Below are 18,290 nucleotides of genomic sequence, written 5' to 3'. Positions count from 1 at the left end.
CAGGTATAAGAAATCCACTACATGCCTAATGAGCATTAAGCAATGGGAGGATGAGACACTAAGGTCTTACACAACCTGCTTTAACAAAGAGGCATTTTCAATCGATGAAGCTGACGAAAAGATACTCGTTTCCGCATTCACGAACGGGTTGCAAAAGGGTAAGTTTCTATTTTCCTTGTATAAGAATGACCTAAAGACCATGTTAGATGTGCTCTACGGGGCTACTAAATACATGAACACAGAAGACGTGCTACTGGCTTGTGAAGAGAAGCCCAAAAAAAAGAAAAAAGAGAAAGACAGGAGGAACCACGATAGGATAGGGGGCGAAAGATGGCCAGGACAGGAGATAAAAGGGAAGATAGATGCTCCAAGCCTCTAATCGGAAGGTTCACAAGCTTCACCCCTTTGAACACCCTGATTGATCAAGTCTTAATGCAAATCAAGGATGAAGGGGCCCTGACATTCCCTGGCAAGTTGAAGGGAGACCCCAGCAAGAGGTCTAGGGACAAGTACTGCTGTTTCCACCGCAATCATGACCACAACACATCCGAGTGCTACGACCTAAAGCAACAGATAGAAGCTCTTATCAGGCAAGGGAAGTTGCAGAGGTTCATCGGAAAGGAAGGGACAGAACAACCCCAAGGATAGCTTGCCTGGAGAGAAAACAAGCGCCTTAAGCCACTTTTGGGGGACATAAGGATGATTATAGGTGTAACACCCCAACCTAAATGCATAATTAATTTTATGGGTTTATATGTTTGTTATTATCTTAATTATTTTTAAGTGCATGAAGCTTTGATATTGTGATATTATAAAATATATATGCTCTTTTAATGTTGAAGAAATGAGTTTTATTAAGGGAAGGATATATATGCAAAGTTATATTATTTTTTGAGTCTTTCTAAAAATATAAGCTTATAAGGGGTGAAAAGTATAATTGCTAAAAGTTGGAAAAAGTGGGTTGTGATATTTTCTACCTTAGCATTACACGTACCTCCCACCCCAAAAGTCCACTTCTCTTGTCTTCTTGGCTGCATTAGACTAGAAAGTGCAGCTCCTTTTCTTCTTTCTTCTCTCTTTGCTCTTACACGGCAACACCTCTCCCTCACTCTCACACCGAAAATCATAGACATCTCTCTAAGAAGAAATTAAGAGCCTAAACACTAAGGTTCCATCTTCAAAGTGTGTGGGTAAGTAAATTAAACCTCATCTGATTTTGAGTGTTTTGATAGTATAATTGTTTTGTTTATTTTTCTTCTTTGTTCTCTGTTCTGATTTTAGAAGTTGAACTTGTGAATTTGTTTTAGTAATTTGAAATTTTGATGATATTGTGGTCTATTGGATGCTTATTAGGGTATTTTAATATGTATAGTATAGGAATAAAAACACTCAAATGAAATGAAGGCCAATTGCTATTTGTTGATGATTTTAGTAAGAACATGTGCTGAAGCTGTCACTGTGATAAATTTGATGTTTACCACAAGAAAATTCTGTATTAAATCATTTTTTGCAAATTAGGATGCTAGGAGTAGTTTTTATGAATCCTGAGACACATATAGTTGTAATGGAAGTAGTCTCACTGAATTTTTATGAATAGAAAAATAATGGTTTAATTTCTAAGTTGCATGAATTTCTGTCAGGACAGGTTTGAACACATTGTCTTGTATGATTTTTAATAAATCATGGTTTTATGCTTTGACTACAAAATTTTTATGATATATACTAAACATACAGGGGAGTAGTTCTGTAAAATTTCATGACATTTAGATATGTGTGGACAGCCCATTTGTATTTTAAAAATGGGGCATACGCTGCTGGAATGAGCAGTGAACAACATATGCTACGCCTAACTTTGTGGATTTAATTCTCAAGTTAAGGAGAATTTTTTGAGCTATAATTTAATATGTTCATCCTTTGGTATGTTTGGATCATATATAAATTTTTTGCCTTAGTTTCTCTATGGTTTGGGTGCATAATGTGTTTGATGATTGTATCATGTGCTTTGGGGAACTTTGTGTGATGGAAAGTAAGGATTTTCTTGAGTTTAAGAGTTAGGTTGTGATTGAGCTATAAATTTAAATACTTAGGAAGAGTTTTTCAGTAATAAGTTTTGGTTTTTTATTTAGGTGGCGAGAATGAGAACACGGACATTTGAGTTCCTCTTGTACAATTTTTGTGTCTTCTGTTTTCAGGTAAGGGATTTGTGACATGTGCTTTTGATAAGTATAAAGATTCTTTAGAAAAATATTATGCATTAAAAATTTTAATTAGAGATATTACATATAAGCATGATTTAAGTAAAATATGTGTTCGTGAGTTGTTCAATCTTATATACACAATAATTTTAGCATATTGATGCTATTATTTATATCACGAAAACAATATTTAAGAATGAAGTGGATATGCTACTGTTGTGGAACATTTATGTACAAGCAAAGTTATCAGAAAAATATACTTTTCAGTTATTCCATTGTTATGATCTAAACTTAGCCAGTAGGGGTTATAGTACTGGTATTTCCATGGAAATTCTGATTTAGCCATTAAAAGTGAGACTGGCTCTGCTATACCCGCCCTTGTTGGTAACGGCCAACTTGTGAAGGATGTCAACCTACCCCCATGGTTGAAAATATGTATTATGATATGATTTCGGAATAACCTAGCATTGTAGAGAATGCTGGATGCCTGGCATTCTATGCTGGAAGCCTCCCAAAGTTGTGACAGACTTACAACTAGATTAACTAATATGTATTATAAATGAGCTATTAAGCTATTTGGAAATTTTAAGAAAAGTACGATGATAATAAAGGTATGTTGAATGTGTTATAAGTCTGATGAGAAGTTATGATAAAGTATTCACAGTCTATTCAAAGATAAGATTACTGAACTATGTTTACGTTCCTTATTATGTCCTTTTATTATTATATGAAAGGAAAATGAAGTATTTTCATCTAAAAGCTCGTAAGTTATTTTAAGAACAATAAGAACAGTAGGAAGACTATTTTATCAAAGCTGGCATGTTCATAAAATATTTGATTTACATGCATTCTTATTAAAGGCCCATAGAGCTTAAAACCTTACTGAGCTTCGCAGCTCACCTTATTATATTTCAGTGCACATGTTCTTCCTGGAAGCAATGAGAGTATTAGAGATGGCAAAGATTCTGTAATTCTCGTTTATTAGAATGTATAGTTTAGCTCTTTTGTTGTATAGTAGTTTAGCTCTTTTGTTGTATAGGAGGAATCAAGATGTACTTGATCCTTGAGCACAGATGTAATTCGATACCTTAGTTTGTTTTGAACTCTAGTTGTATATCTTTGGGGTTAGGTTTGTAATAAGAGTTTTGCTAAATGTTTAGCTATGTAATATTTACACGTATATCTTAAGTTTCAGTTAAGTGGCAATCTTGCAAAGTTTGAATGAAATGAATTTTCAAGGTTTTCATCATTTTTGTATATTATGGTTTTTATACAAGAAAATAAGCAGGAATTCAAGAAAAATTCTTGATAAGCACTTTCAGTTTAGGTTGGTTTGTGTTAGTATTGAGGTAAACTTGATATTAACATGCTAATCATACTCTAAACTCTGAAGTACTGATTTAGGTCGTGACAATAGGGGGCAGTGCAACTTCCAGTTCTTCCAAAAAGGCACGCAAGACATACCTACGAATGGTTTAAAACGTCTAGTTGACGAGGTACGTTTCAAAGATGGCACGAATTGACAACCCTATAATTGGGTTTACGGAGGAAGATGCCTGACGTCTCCATCACCCACACGACGATGCACTTGTAATCATCATACAAATAAAGAATTACAACACACATCGAGTCCTTTTGGACAACGGGAGCTCTGCCGATATCTTGTACTACCCAGCATTCCAGTATATAAAGATAAGGAAAGAATGATTAATTCCAACCAACACACCACTTGTAGGATTCAGAGGAACAAGGGTGCATCCCCTAGGAGCAGTCACCCTACTAGTAACGGTTGGCGACTACCCTTAACAGATCACTAAGGATGTCACATTCCTAGTTGTTGATTGTTCATTCACGTACAACGCCATTATGGGTCGCCTTAATTTGAATTCATGGAAGGCTGTGACCTCAACCTACCATTTGATGATCAAGTTTCTCACCGAGTACGAAGTGAGAGAAGTAAGAGGGGATCAAGTGGTGGCACATGAATGTTACATTGCCATGCTAGAAATGGACGAACATTTGCAGACTCTGTGTATAGAAGAATAGCGGATAGTAGCAGAATTGATGGAAGGGTTGGAAGAAGTACTTCTTGATGATTCTAGGCTTGAACGAACAATGAAGATAGACACTTTGGCCAGCTCGCCAATATTTCATGCACTCACGACATTTCTAAGGAAAAACTAGGATGTATTCGCTTGGAGCCATGAAGACATGCCAGAAATTTTTTTGGGAATCATAGTCCACAAGTTGAATGTCTTGCCCTTGTTCTCTCCCGTTTGGTAGAAAAAGCGGGACCAAGCTATAGCTGAGAAGGTTCACAAACTACAGGAAGTAGACTTCATACGAGAAGTGTACTACCCCGACTGGCTCGCGAATGTAGTGATGATCAAGAAAGCCAATGAAAAGTGGAGGATGTGCGTAGATTTCACGGACCTAAATAGGGCTTGCCCCAAGGACAACTATCCTTTCTTGCAGATTGACACCTTGGTAGACTCAGTCGCAAGACACCAACTGCTAAGCTTCATAGACGCATTCTCTGGTTACAACCAAATCAAACTGAATGAAGCAGATCAGGAGAAGACTTCATTTGTAACTAGTCAGGGCCTCTTTTGTTACAAAGTGATGCCATTCGGACTCAAGAACGCGGGTGCCACATACCAAAGACTAATTAATAAAATGTTCGCGCATCAAATTGGAAGGAATGTGCAAGTTTATGTGGATGACATGCTAGTAAAAAGTATACGGGAGGAAGACCACTTGAGCAACCTCCAAAAGACCTTCGATACCCTTCAGTTGTACAACATGAAACTGAATCCAAACAAGTGTGTGTTCGGGTTGACAGTGAGAAAGTTCATGGGATTCATGGTATCCCAAAGGGGTATTGAGATCAACCCAAAAAAGATACAGGCCATAATGGAGTTAGCTCTGTCAAAGACGGTCAAGGAGGTATAGAGCTTGAACGACAATGTAGCTGCATTAAACAGGTTCGTCTCAAGGGCAACAGATAAGTGCCTACCTTTCTTCCACACATTAAAGAAGTCACTTGAATGGACAACCGAGTACTAACAAGCGTTTGAGGATCTGAAGGCATATCTTTCTTCTCGACCTTTACTCAGTCCGTCTAAGCCAGGGGAAGAACTGTTCCTATACTTAGCCATCTCCCCGGCCGCTGTCAGCGCGGCTTTGGTTAGAGAAGAGGATGGGTTACAGAAGCCCGTATACTTCACAAGCTGAGCACTCTGAGGAGCAGAAGAGAAGTACCTCCCAATGGAAAAGCTTGTTCTCGCATTAGTAACTGCGGCACGAAAGCTCAAGTCGTATTTTCAGGCACAAATTGTGGTCGTCCTAACAGATAAGCCCCTACGCAGAGCAATGAGTAGCCTTGAAGCTGCAGGACGGATGGCATTATGGTTAGTCGAGTTGAGTGAATTCGACATATAGTATTAATCACACACGACTATAAAGGGGTAAGTAATCGCTGACTTCATTGCAGAATTCACTCTTGTGAAAGGTCAGGGAGCAGAAGAGAACCCACAGTAGAGCATCCACATAGACGGATCCTCCAATAGGCAAGCAGGTGGAGTTGGTGTGGTATTCCACAGCCTAGAAGGAGATAAGATCAAATGCATGGTCCGTCTTGACTTCCTTTCGAACAATAACGAAGCAGAGTACGAAGCCTTGACAGCGAGGCTGGACCTTGCTAAGGCGGTAGGAGCTAAAAACTTGGTCGTATACTGTGATTCCCAAATAGTAACCAGTTAGATTAATGGCGACTATGAATGCAAGAATGAACGGATGAAGAAGTATCTCGAACAAGTGAAGAGTCGAGTTAGCAACCTCCAAGTAAAGTTTGTTCAAATCTCAAGGGAGGAAAATGAGCACGTCGACTGACTTGCTAAAGTTGCTTCAGCGGAGCACATGCTTGTCTCCGGTCAGGTTTTATCCTTCGTTCAAATCTTATCATTAATAGACGATGCCAGTGTACAGGAGATAGGTTTTGAGAACTATTGGATGACACCAATAGCCTTCTACCTGAAGAACGGTGTGCTACTAAACAACAAGGAAGCTGCAAGGAAGTTAAAGGTTCAAGCAGCTCGCTTCACTCTGATTAAAGACGTTCTATATAAGAGGGGTTTATCCCGACCATACCTGAGGTGCCTTCTCCCCAAGGAGGTAGACTATGTCATGCGAGAAGTCCACGAAGAAGTCTGCGGAAACCACTCTGGATCACGGTCGTTAGTACACAAATTAATCCAAGCAGGATACTACTGGCCGACCATGCAAAAGGATGCCCATGCATATGTCAAAACTTGCGACAAGTGTTAGAGGTTTGGCAACCTTATTAGGCAACCGACAGAGGAGCTCACCCCAATGACGACCACATAGCCATTTGCTCAATGGGGGTTGGATATCATGAGCCTGTTCCTAACAATGGTTAGAGAGTTGAAGCTCCTAGTATTCAGTATAGACTACTTCACCAAGTGGGTAGAAGCGGAAGCCCTGGCCATCATCATTGAGAAGAATGTGTAAAACTTTGTATGAAAGAACATCATTTGCAAGTACGGTATACCTAGGGTTCTGGTCTCGGACAACGAGAAGCAGTTCGACAACGACGTATTCAGAGACTTTTGCTCACAACTAGGGATCAAGAACCACTACTCATCACCCGCCTACCCACAAGCCAATGGACAAGTTGAGGTCACAAACCGATCCTTACTCAAAATCATCAAGACTCGTATCGAGGGGGCAAAGGGTATATGGCCAAACGAACTACCAAGTGTTTTGTGGGCATATAAGACAATGGCAAGGACGCCTACAGGGGAGACCCCATTTCGGCTAGCATATGAAAGTGAGGCAATAATCCCGGCTGAAGTAGGACTTACAGGTTACAGAATAGGGAACCATGACGAAAGCAAGAATGATGAAGCTATGCACCTGCAACTTGATCAGGTGGATGAAGTAAGAGCGACAGTTAAGTAGAGGTTAGCACGATACTAGAATCTCATGGCTAAGCACTACAACTCCAAAGTCAGACACAGGGACTTCCAGGTTGGAGATATTGTCCTAAGAAAGGTGATGGGTGCCATAAAAGACACCTCCTAGGGGAAGCTAGGACCTAATTGGAAAGGACTATACAGAGTTGCATTATGGCATTGGAAGGGAACCTACCACCTGGAGACACTGGACAAGAAAAAGTTGCATCACCCCTAGAACACAGAGCACCTAAAGAAGTACTACCAGTAGACGAGCGACAACACTCCTCATTCCCAGTTTATTTAATTTTAGTTTAATTTTTATTATCTATAGTTTCTTTTAAGCCCAAAGGCAGGTTATTTTTTTATTTTATTTTATTTTATCTTTTAAGAACAATTTTTACGAATGATTACCATAATAAAAGGAGTTATTCAGAAATGCCATATGTTATCTACATTTCTATAATATCAAGTTTGCAATAATGGACGGACACATCCAGAGAGATGATTTAAATCAATAGGAATGGATGGGTTTCATCCTTGAAGGATGACTAATGATAAGTCCATAAATGGAAGGGTTCAAGTTATCAAGTCCACAATGTGGACAGGTTCCATCCTTGAAGGATGACTAATGATAAGTCCATAAAGTGGACGAATTCAAGTTATCAAGTCCATAGAATGGGTGGGTTTCATCCTTAATTATAAGTCCATAAAATGGATGGATTCAAGTTATCAAGTCCACAGAGCACAGAATGGATGGGTTTCATCCTCAAAGGATGACTAATGATAAGTCCATAAAGTGGACGGATTTAAGTTATTGAGCCAACAAAGTGGCAGGGTTCCACCCCTCAGGGATTGCTAAAGTAGATAGGTACATGTTTACCAATCCACAAAGTGGACAGGTCCCATATAAGTCCCTCCGTCATTAAATTAGATGGATCAACCCTATAGGGATGAAACCCAGGAATTGGATGGGCTCAATGATCTATTTAAATCAAAGCGGACAGATTCATTCCAGCTAAAAGACTTGTATTTATTTAAATATACAAAGAAGCTTCCTAAGGGTAAGTTTGCAAATTCTAATAAGCATAGAATTAAAATATTATAGAAGCCCATAAAGAAAAATGTTTACATGCCAAGTAAAAGGCGATAGATACAATTAAACATAAATACTGTTCTTAAAAACTTTACATTTTAATAAAGTAAATAGAAAAAACTACTGTTGGATTGGGGGGAGGGGGTTTCTTCATCCTTCTCTTCCACAATTTGCACGTCTTTAGGTTGACGGGTATCACCCTCGACGAATTGGATTTGGCCTTCAATAGGAGTAGACTCTTCATCACCATAAGGATCATTTGCAAGGGCATTGTCAGCAAATAGTTCATTAGTGCTCTCGGAGTGGATGGGTTGAGCTGGGGTCTGGGCCTGAGCGTCAATAGAAATATGTGACAGGTCCAGGTTTGGAAAAGAAGCCTTGACTTGACAAGGCAGTCATCAAAGCCGTTCGCATAAGTGCCTTCGAGCTCCATCAAGTACGTGTCGCACGATACTCTTGTGTCACGTCTTCCTTGGCCTGACAGAGCTAATCCTTGGCAGTTTTGATCTCTTTTTCCTTGTTCTCAAGGACCTGCTGTAGCACCTCCGTCTGCTTCTCCAGCTCACCTCGGACTTGCTTCGACAAAGCCAGCTTCTTCTCCTGAACCATCTTCCAAGCCTTTAGCTCAATGAGCTCATCCTCCATCGACCTTGCCTTCGCCCTAACATGATCCAGTGCCATCTCATGGTTTAGGCAATGGCCCATCAACCCTTTCATCATTTGCATTGCCTGGAAGTAAAAGAGGGGTTAGTAACTAGGCAAGTTGAAGGAAAGAGAAAGAGATAGGAGACATGTATAGTTACTTGCACGATGCTAAAAAGACCCGTCTCCCCCATTGCTTTGGTTGCGTAGTTACTTAAGTCCTCATAGTCGTCAGTTGTGATGATGGATGAAAGTTGCTCCAACGCATACCGAGAATCCTCATGATGGAGGACGGGCGATTTTTCAATGATGGGGACATGACCCGTCATGAGTCCCTTGCCCCTTCCTTGGCCGAGCGAAGTTGCCATCTTCTTAGGTTTGGCCTTTAACTCGATGACTGAACCAGACGTCACCTTGGGTTTTTTCGGAGGATGGTCAGTCTTCTCTTACAGTTTCCTCTTGGATGGCTGGACTTGTCCCCCTAGGGAGTTGACCCCCTCTTGTTTTTTCTTTGTAGCATGTTGCTTAATGTAGGCCCTTCTTTTGCTGTCCTCCATTTCTGCACAAAGGGGGACGGATATAATGAGTTAGATAATTTAAAAGTAAAGAAAGAAACCAACGTATTGGGTGATGGACTTACGCTGGCAAACTTGATGGTTGTAGCAATGGGTAGCTGCTGTGGGTTCTGGTTCGTCACAATATCAGAAGAGAGTATCTAAATTAACTAACTTAGCCCATGTCCTCTCTAACAGCGCGGTTTTGTTGAAATTTTTTTTTCCAAAAAACTTCACTGTTCAAGTTTGACTTGTGGATGGTCTCGAGCTGCAATAGGAGACGGTTAAAGTAACAAGTAAAGCTAACACAATTAAAAACCTAAATACAGACAGATGCATACTAGACGGGGGCATTATACCCCATGTTTTGTCGACGGGTATGCACTCTTGGTCACCAGGGTGACATATCCATTCATCACCCTCCACAAAATGGGCTCCTGGGCACAAAACTATACATGCCTTTGGACTAAATGATCTCAATTGGACGGTAACAGTGAAAAAAATCTTCTATCGTTAACCTACATACCCCATCAGACATGGCCTCGTACAAGACCTCCACGCCAAGGAAAACCCTCTAAGTGTATAAGGAGATTTCGGTGACGGCCAACCCTAAGTATTGAAGGAAGCGATGGTGGAGAGCACTCAGTGTGAATCTGAGTCTTGCTTTTAGCATTTGCTCATAGACTCCGACGCCTTTGACACCCTCATAACAACACTTCTCTGATTTATAGGGTAGACGAAGGGTTATGTGGACGGGTATTTGGCACTTCTCCCTAAGTGTTTTGAAGTGTGCTTCTTTGATGGTAGAAATGAAGTCATTGACCGTCCACAATGGAAGCATTATAAACTTCCTAAAACCATCAAGACCTATAATGGATTGGGTTGGGGGTTTAGCACCATTTAGGCCATCAATAGAATCACCCTCTGTCCTATCCGTGTCAAAAGCCTCATCCCTTGTGGAAGGTGAGGTGGCCGATAGATTCCTTTTGTTACTTGAGGTGCCAGGGTTGTTTTGACTTGACAGGAACACCTTATCATAGCTCGCCCTCTCGCGGACACATGATTGTTTACTTGACGCACTAGACATCTGTCACCTACACGTGACGGGTAAACCCTAAGGCACTAATGGATCTACATAGATGATGGGTGTGCGAAAATCTAAAAAATAGTAAGGGAATTCAACATAAGGTGAAAAATACTTACTAGTTGAAGATAAGCTACAGGAGAAGTGTAGATGACGGGTACACCAAGTAGACGGTATGCTGGTATATCAAAGGAGATGGCAGCGCTTTGATCGTGAATTCGTTGCGGAAAGTAAAGAATGAGAGGTAAAGAAGCAGGTTTATATAGAGGGAACGACACAGAAGACGAAGGGATGCTTCGTTCTAAGAGATTAACCACTGAAGAAACGCCTCGTGCCCCTACGACATTAATGACCCTAGGTTAGCCTGTCAATTTGTGTGCACTTCTCAAGACAAGAGTCAAACCGTCACTCCACAGGTACGTCTAAAGAAGGTGACGAGCCCATGGAGTGAGGGGGCAATTGAAAAGTATAAAATTGGGGATGATGGATCTGTTTAAGTAGACCCGATGGTGGGAAATATGTCGGATGGACTCCTCTCTATAATAGACAGATGATCCCTCGATACGGGCGGATTCAAGTCACATGAATGCAAGGTAAACGGATACTAAAGCCACATGGTACCTACATGGTTTTAAGTGGGCTCTAAGGAATTCTAAATGGAAATGACTTGCGTCCCACAGTTAACCTTGTTCAGTAGAATCCCAACATGAGAAGAATTCTGTAATATACACACATTTATGATGATCTTTCCCGTAAGGAAAAACCTTCCTACGCAAGAAACGGAGTCGGTTCTACGCTACTATAAAAACCTAAAGCCCTCAGAAAACAAGGTATGCATAATTTCTCCAAACTCTGGCATTCTAGAGTTGTGAAAAAGTTCTCTAACTTAACTAGCAAATGGGTTTTTGGCCGGTACCACACCGGTACTCTCCTAAGGTCTTCTTGTTTTGTGTTGTGTAAGTGTTGTCTTGAGCACGTGAGGACTATGTAACTAACTGACGATTCTCGACATCATCAAATTATAAGAAAATTTAATATGAAATTAGCCAACAACTAAGAACCTAACACAATGTTTTTCAGAATATTATATATTGGATGTCACCTAATTAAAGGTCCCCACAATTTTTTATTTTTTTGTATAAAGGTCCCCACATTTATATGCATTATTATGGATGCACATTGGAGAAGAAAACAAAATGGAATTAAATACTCATATTTATCTGTAACCTTATCATCATTCTTGAATAAGGGTGAACCGATTACCTGTAATACCTTGGCATAAATTTTTCCCCTTGTTAAACTTCACACTCTCTCTAAATAAATCCTAAAATTTATTGCTTTGTAAAAACGTACAAAATGAATCAAAGACATAAGGCCCTATTTCTTATATACAAGAAATCTGGGGAAGAAATAAGAGAAAAAGTAGTAACCAACTAAAACACAGACGTTTTGTTTAATGCTCTGTTTGGAATAAGAAGAAATAAAGGTAGGTAGAGTATAGTAAAATAGAAATGACTGCAAAATTAACCTATTTTCAGTCAACTCTACTCTACTACTCCTCCCTCTCCTCTAAATGCAAACGGGCCCTAATGTAACATCAGCCTTGCTAAACGACTTTTTTTGTAACACTATTCTTCTTCTTTAATTTTAGGGTAAATTGCAAATTACACCCCTAAAGTTTGGTGGTAATTGGATTTTACATACTAAGGTTTGGATTTTACCTCCTAAAGTTTGGGGTGTTTGAAATTTACACCCTGGCGTTTCAAAACTTAGATTTTACCCCCTAAAATTTAGGGTTGTTTGGATTTTACATCTTCAAATTCTGAAACTTTAGAGTGTAAAATCCAAACACTCCAAAACTTTAGGAAGTAAAATCCAAACACTTCTAAAATATAGGGGGTAAAATCTAAATTCTAAAACGTCATAGTGTAAAATCTAACCATTACCAAACTTTAGAAAGTAAAATCCAAATTCTGAAATTTTAAGGTGTAAAATCTAATCACTCCCAAACTTTAGAGGTGTAATTTGCAATTTACTCTTAATTATAACACCCCACACATTGGATTCAAGAGAACTTCCTCTTATATGGTAGTGGATCTTATTGTTGCACTTTAAAAATACCACATTGTTGTATAATTATTTTGTATTTCAAGAGGATTTCTTCTTATATAGTAGTGGTCCTAGTGGATATCATTGTTGCACTTTAAAGATACTACATTGTTGTATAATTAGTAGTATTTCATTGTTATATAAGATTAAAAAAAATACCATATTGTTGTAAACTAAGAATACTTAATAATTTTTCAAAACATCTGCAATCATGGTTGTCAAAATTCCAATCTGGATCATACGATCCCACGATTTTACGATCTCATCTGCCCAAAACGATCTAAATCTTTCAAGGATCTTAGCGATCGTTCAAGAGCGTACGATTCTGAAGATTCCAAACGATTTTGGTTTCTTGTAATCTTTTTTAACTTAACAGAAGGTTTCAGTTTGACCCAAATGAAAAATAATATTTCAATAGATCAAGTTTGCTATTCTAATGTAGCGAGATAGAGTATTAGTTGAAAACAAACAAAAAATAACATCTCACAATAGAGTATTACGTTTTGAGATTTTTGACATCTTAAATGATATTTACAAATGGATGTAATAATGCATGGTAATTACATCAAATGGATGCCATTTTTTTTTTTTTAATTTTTATGAATGTATAATTTATGTGATTATTTTACATACCAATTTGTTTTTTATTTGTTTTTTCTCAAATAATATAGGATCTTATGATTCACGATCAGATCTCACGATCCACGATCCCACTTACTTCCCACGATCTTACGTAGAATCCCGATTTTGACAACCATGTCTACAATAACACTAAAGATCTTATATTCCAAATAATAATAATAATAATAATAATAAGAAGAAGAAGGATCTTACGACCAAGGATTGGCCAAGTGGTTAATAATTTATAATTGTGGGACCTATTCTTTGGATCCCTTTCACCTATGTACTATCAAGTAATAGTATTGGTAGTACAACTACGATCAAGTATTGGCCAAATAGCTCCGCTAGTCTAGTATTAAGAGAAAAATGCCAAGATAACCACAAAATACCAAATTTTGCAAAAAATTGTTCACGTCTAGAGTTGCAAGTGATTTAAAAAAAAAACAGTTTATAATTCCATTACTTACTGCTCACCATATAAATTAATAGTTGTAAAAATTGTATATTTTATTGTGTCACTGGCATTTTTCATATTAGGCTAGTACTCTTACACTCATAGAAAATTCCTTTTATCACTGAATCACGTTTTCCTTTATAATGTACCGGTTAAGAGTGGATATATTATGAAGTGAGGAAAAAAACAAAAAACCGACCTGCAAATTGCACATGATGATGAATAATGTGCATTTGGGTTGGCTTAATTGTAGATTCGCTTATTTATTGAAAGTGGACAAAATTAAGATTATATCTAAGAAAAATAATGTTCTAAAAAAACGGTAGATAAGATAAACAAAATGTTAATGTAGTGAGCTTTTACTGGTAAGTGAGAAAATGATGTTAGTGATGGGCCTAAATGAGATTTTTTTTTTTTAACAAGATAGAAATTATACTCTAGCTTAATTTAAGTATATATGTGTGTGAAACTTCCTCTTGAAAACTTGAATCCTGACTCTTACCCCTCACACCTCACAAGCACTTATACTTGTGGACTGACTATTGCATCAAGTGTGTGCAGTAGTGAGAATTAGTATAAATTGTCCATATCAACAATTTATAAAAATATTGTAAAATAATTTGTAGCGATGTAATTACTCCAAAAGATGTTATTTAATATATATATATATATATATATTATTTTAAAGTTAAAGAAGTTAACCAAACATAAAATTAATTACCATGACAAAGTTAACGACAAAGTTAATAGAAAATTATATATTTCAGAGAATATAGTGAGTTTTACGGATAATGATGAAGACTTTTCTATTATTGGCCTTAAAATATTTTTATTTTATATTTATTTATTTATTTAAACTTGGTTTAGTAATGTAGTACAAGGTCTGTACTTCAATCTATGTACTACAGAAAAATTGGAACGCTATATATAAATGAAACTCATTGAAGCCCTCACTTCAGTTATCACTTATCAGTCTTCTTTCTTAATGTTGTACCGCTGTCTATACAGCCATAGTTTCTGTAGATCCTTTTTATAGTGTTGCACTAGATCATTCAGAAAGCTTCTCTTTTTTTCTTTTTCTTATTTTTTTTCACAGATTTTGTTCTCCTAGAAAGCCATTGACCTGAGCGAAGAGTATATTTTTAGCCAACTCTATTCTACCTTCCTTTACTCTCCTCTCAAACCAAACATACCATATATTTCTAATGGGAAGCTTAGGTCAACGTGGCGAAATTGAATTGAGATGGTATCAAGGTTCATTTTATTGGTAAGATTTTTCCTTCCAAATATTCTTTTCTAACACTATATTTTGGAATTGAAATTTATAGGCAACAACTCCACTAATGAGAGTAGTGTTTTCTTGTTTTCTGTTCCCTCATTCTCGCATAATTTGATGTTAAAGGTCTTTTTTTTTCTTTTCCTCAATCAGGTCAAGATACAAATTGATATTGATGAATGTGAGATTTGAATCTAAATCTGTTATTCGACAAGAGACTTTACCAGTTGAGCTAATAAACTTTACTGTAAGTAATTTAATCAACCGTTGCAATCTAATTGGTAAATTAAACATGTTAATATACTATAAGTTTTGCTTCTGCCTATTCTTTAAATTATCGTGTTTGTATTGCTCGATATATTTGATGTTCACATCACATGGTTGAAATTCTTTTGAATCCTTCTTCCAAAACGCGGGATCATTCTTCGAGAGATGCCATTTTCCTTTCTTGATAAATTTCAGATATTTATTTAAAAAATGTGTCCTATTTGGAAATCTCAAAATCCTAAATGATAAGGAAATAGTAATAAATTTAATCATATAACATATTTGAACACTCCAATTATGTGTAGGTCTAGACAATCCCTTAATAAATAGGAAATTTTCTAATTTGTTTTAAAAAGAGGTAGACTTGTAAAGTTAAAAATATTTCTATCTCAATACCAAAAACTTAAGCTACACTTTTTTTTTTTTTTTGAAAAACAAACTTAAGCTAAACTAAAATAGCAAGTTTAATCAAACAATACTTGTTGACTACACTGTCAAAAATCTGTACTATATTTGCAAAGATAGCTTCAACACGGGATCATTCTTATACTCTTCCCCTTAACTATTAAAGTCTTCCAAAAAAGAAATAAAAAATCCTTTCACCTTTACCTCACCAAAAAAAAAAAGAAGAAGTCTTTCTCCTTTAATAGCTACTGTCGATGGGATCTAATAAAGCTAAAATCATTAGCTACACATATCCAGGGCTGGCCCAATATAATTTGGAGACTAAGATGAAAATTTATGTAAAGTCTTTTATATATAACTATTAATTATATACAGTTATATAATACTAATCAAATCGGGGTTAATTTGATGCATTTTAAATATATAATTTAATGAATAATACTAACTAAAGTAAGATTAATTTCACAATATAAATTATATGTCAAATTGGAAATAAAAAAATGCTAAAAATATGACAAAATGTTAACAATATAATGTGATAGTAATCGTGATTGAATAACTTGAGAAATGTAATTAATGAATATTTGAATTACTTTTTTGTGATTATTGACATGTCAGTTTATAAACTTGTGGTAAAATTTATGATATCCCCTGGCATCACTATTAAAAAAAGAAGAAGTGCACAACCATTTGAAAAAATCATATCTATTAATGAATTTTTTGGCCTTTTTATTTTCTCAAAAAGAAAATAATATTTGGCTTTCTACAACGGCTAAGAAGCCTCTTTTGTAGGGGTCAAAATATATATATATATATTTTTTTTTGTAATGGGGGCTTGGGCCTAAGCCTTGGGCCGGCCCGCACATGTCCCACGTCCGCAAACCTTTATTTTTCTAACCCATATTGGCTAAAAACAGATGGGGCTGCTTTTTACAAAGGTAACGTGAAAGCTGTGATTAGAAATAGACTGAAATCGATTGAGTAACTCAACGTCCCAGAAATTAATTAAGAAAATAAATTAAAAAGATTAGGGCTGTGTTACTGTTTATTACACATATAAACTATATGTTAAATTGGAAGATGACAAGGCACATTATACACACGCTTATTTTTCTTTACTCGTATTTTGACGTTCATACTTTTTTAGAGGGAGCATAGGTGTTTGAAATTTTGATATAATTGTGTTAATGGAGTTGCTGCTTGAAAAATCCACTTGTGGACGCTACTTACACTATGAACACTTCAAGAAGATCACAAAATAAAGGCACATTTCTCTCATTGTTCTCTAGTGAGTTGAGTTAGAAAAATTGATTAAAAAAAAATTTGTCCTTTTATTATTAATGACACATTAGTTTGTAAGCTTAATATAATAAAATTTGTAATACCCATAATACTACTCATTCAATTAACTTGAAAAATGGGTTGATGTTTTTATGCTTTTCATTTAAATTTCAAACGCAAATGAGATTTTCATGCACAAAAGTCAAAACCTATATGACATTTAAGGAGTTTAAAATAAAGTTTTATGATTGAAATTCACTGATAATTGCCCTTCCTCTAAACTTCTATTTTGTTTTCCTTCTTGGGATTTTTGATGGCAGATGAAGGAGACAAATTACAGAAGACTATGCAGCACAAAGACTGTGTCAGCTGTAAATGATAATTTCCCTAGACCAACCATTCTGGTTCACAAATGGGATACTGTTTTTGTTAATATACACGATCGTGGAAAATATGGAATCACAATCCATTGGTAATTTCAAACTTTCTTTCTCTCATATATGTTGGAGGGTTAAACACCATTAACCCAGGTTAAAAGAGTTTTTATTTTTCTACTTTAACATAGAAAATGCATATTGTCAAGAGTTTTGTAAATCAACTAGTGGATATTTGCTCGTATTTCCAATAAAAACATCTAGGATTTAAATCTCACTTACTCGTTATAACTATAGAACTTAAAAAAGAAAAAAAGAAATGGAACATATAGTGTATTTCCTGACCCAACAATGAACCTCCAAAAGCAAGAATTTTCCACTTTTGCAGTTTTGCTACGGCATCTAGAGCCTGTAAAATCCCTTGGTACATGCTATTTGGTATATAAAACCAAATTGCCTGTTTGGTTCAGTTAGCGACAAATGACAATATTAATTGACAACCTTTGTCTCTAAATATTATAGTCTCCTTTGACAAAGGGCACATCATTTTTCCACATGTTAAGGCCACGGCATTAATTGCTTTAAGTAATTATTTCTGTTTAGGTTAAGCCCTTAATTAAAATTTACATAAAAAACATTTTTCAACAACTAAATTTTGTTAAAAGTCTTGAAACTCAACCAATTAACACCTATGTTTTCAACAGAGACATTCTAGAATCAAATTCTCTCTCTTAACTATCAAATTATCCGAAAAAGTATTCCTAAATTTCAAAAGTATGTTTTTTATCTTTAAATTATTGAAAATGTTATGCTTATTGTCTCTAAATTTTAAAAAAGATATTTTTTTCCTATCCCTAAATTATTGATTTTTTTTTTCTTTTTTAAACTTTAGATCTTTTATATCATGCTTTTGACCAATAGTTTCATAATATACATGTTCTCCTTATACGTGTCTAGTT

The 18,290-nt window shown here is 36.4% G+C and overlaps 2 long non-coding RNA genes across 2 annotated transcripts; both read left to right on the top strand.

The window, feature by feature from the left end:
- The first annotated feature begins 1,015 nt into the window (after nucleotides 1-1,015).
- Nucleotides 1,016-3,444, top strand: LOC136068313 (uncharacterized). Its single transcript, XR_010629690.1, has 3 exons — nucleotides 1,016-1,190; nucleotides 2,127-2,192; nucleotides 3,111-3,444. It is a non-coding gene; the product is annotated as an uncharacterized LOC136068313 (long non-coding RNA).
- Nucleotides 3,445-14,686: 11,242 nt separating this feature from the next.
- LOC136068322 (uncharacterized) lies at nucleotides 14,687-17,683 on the top strand. Its single transcript, XR_010629694.1, has 3 exons — nucleotides 14,687-14,995; nucleotides 15,158-15,251; nucleotides 17,278-17,683. It is a non-coding gene; the product is annotated as an uncharacterized LOC136068322 (long non-coding RNA).
- The last annotated feature ends 607 nt before the right edge of the window (nucleotides 17,684-18,290 follow it).

The sequence above is a fragment of the Quercus suber genome, unplaced genomic scaffold, assembly GCF_002906115.3.
Source record: "Quercus suber isolate HL8 unplaced genomic scaffold, Cork oak 2.0 scaffold_109, whole genome shotgun sequence".
In the NCBI taxonomy this organism is placed as follows: domain Eukaryota; kingdom Viridiplantae; phylum Streptophyta; class Magnoliopsida; order Fagales; family Fagaceae; genus Quercus; species Quercus suber.
Note: the sequence above shows the minus strand (reverse complement) of the source record. Positions and strands in the feature narration are given on the sequence as shown.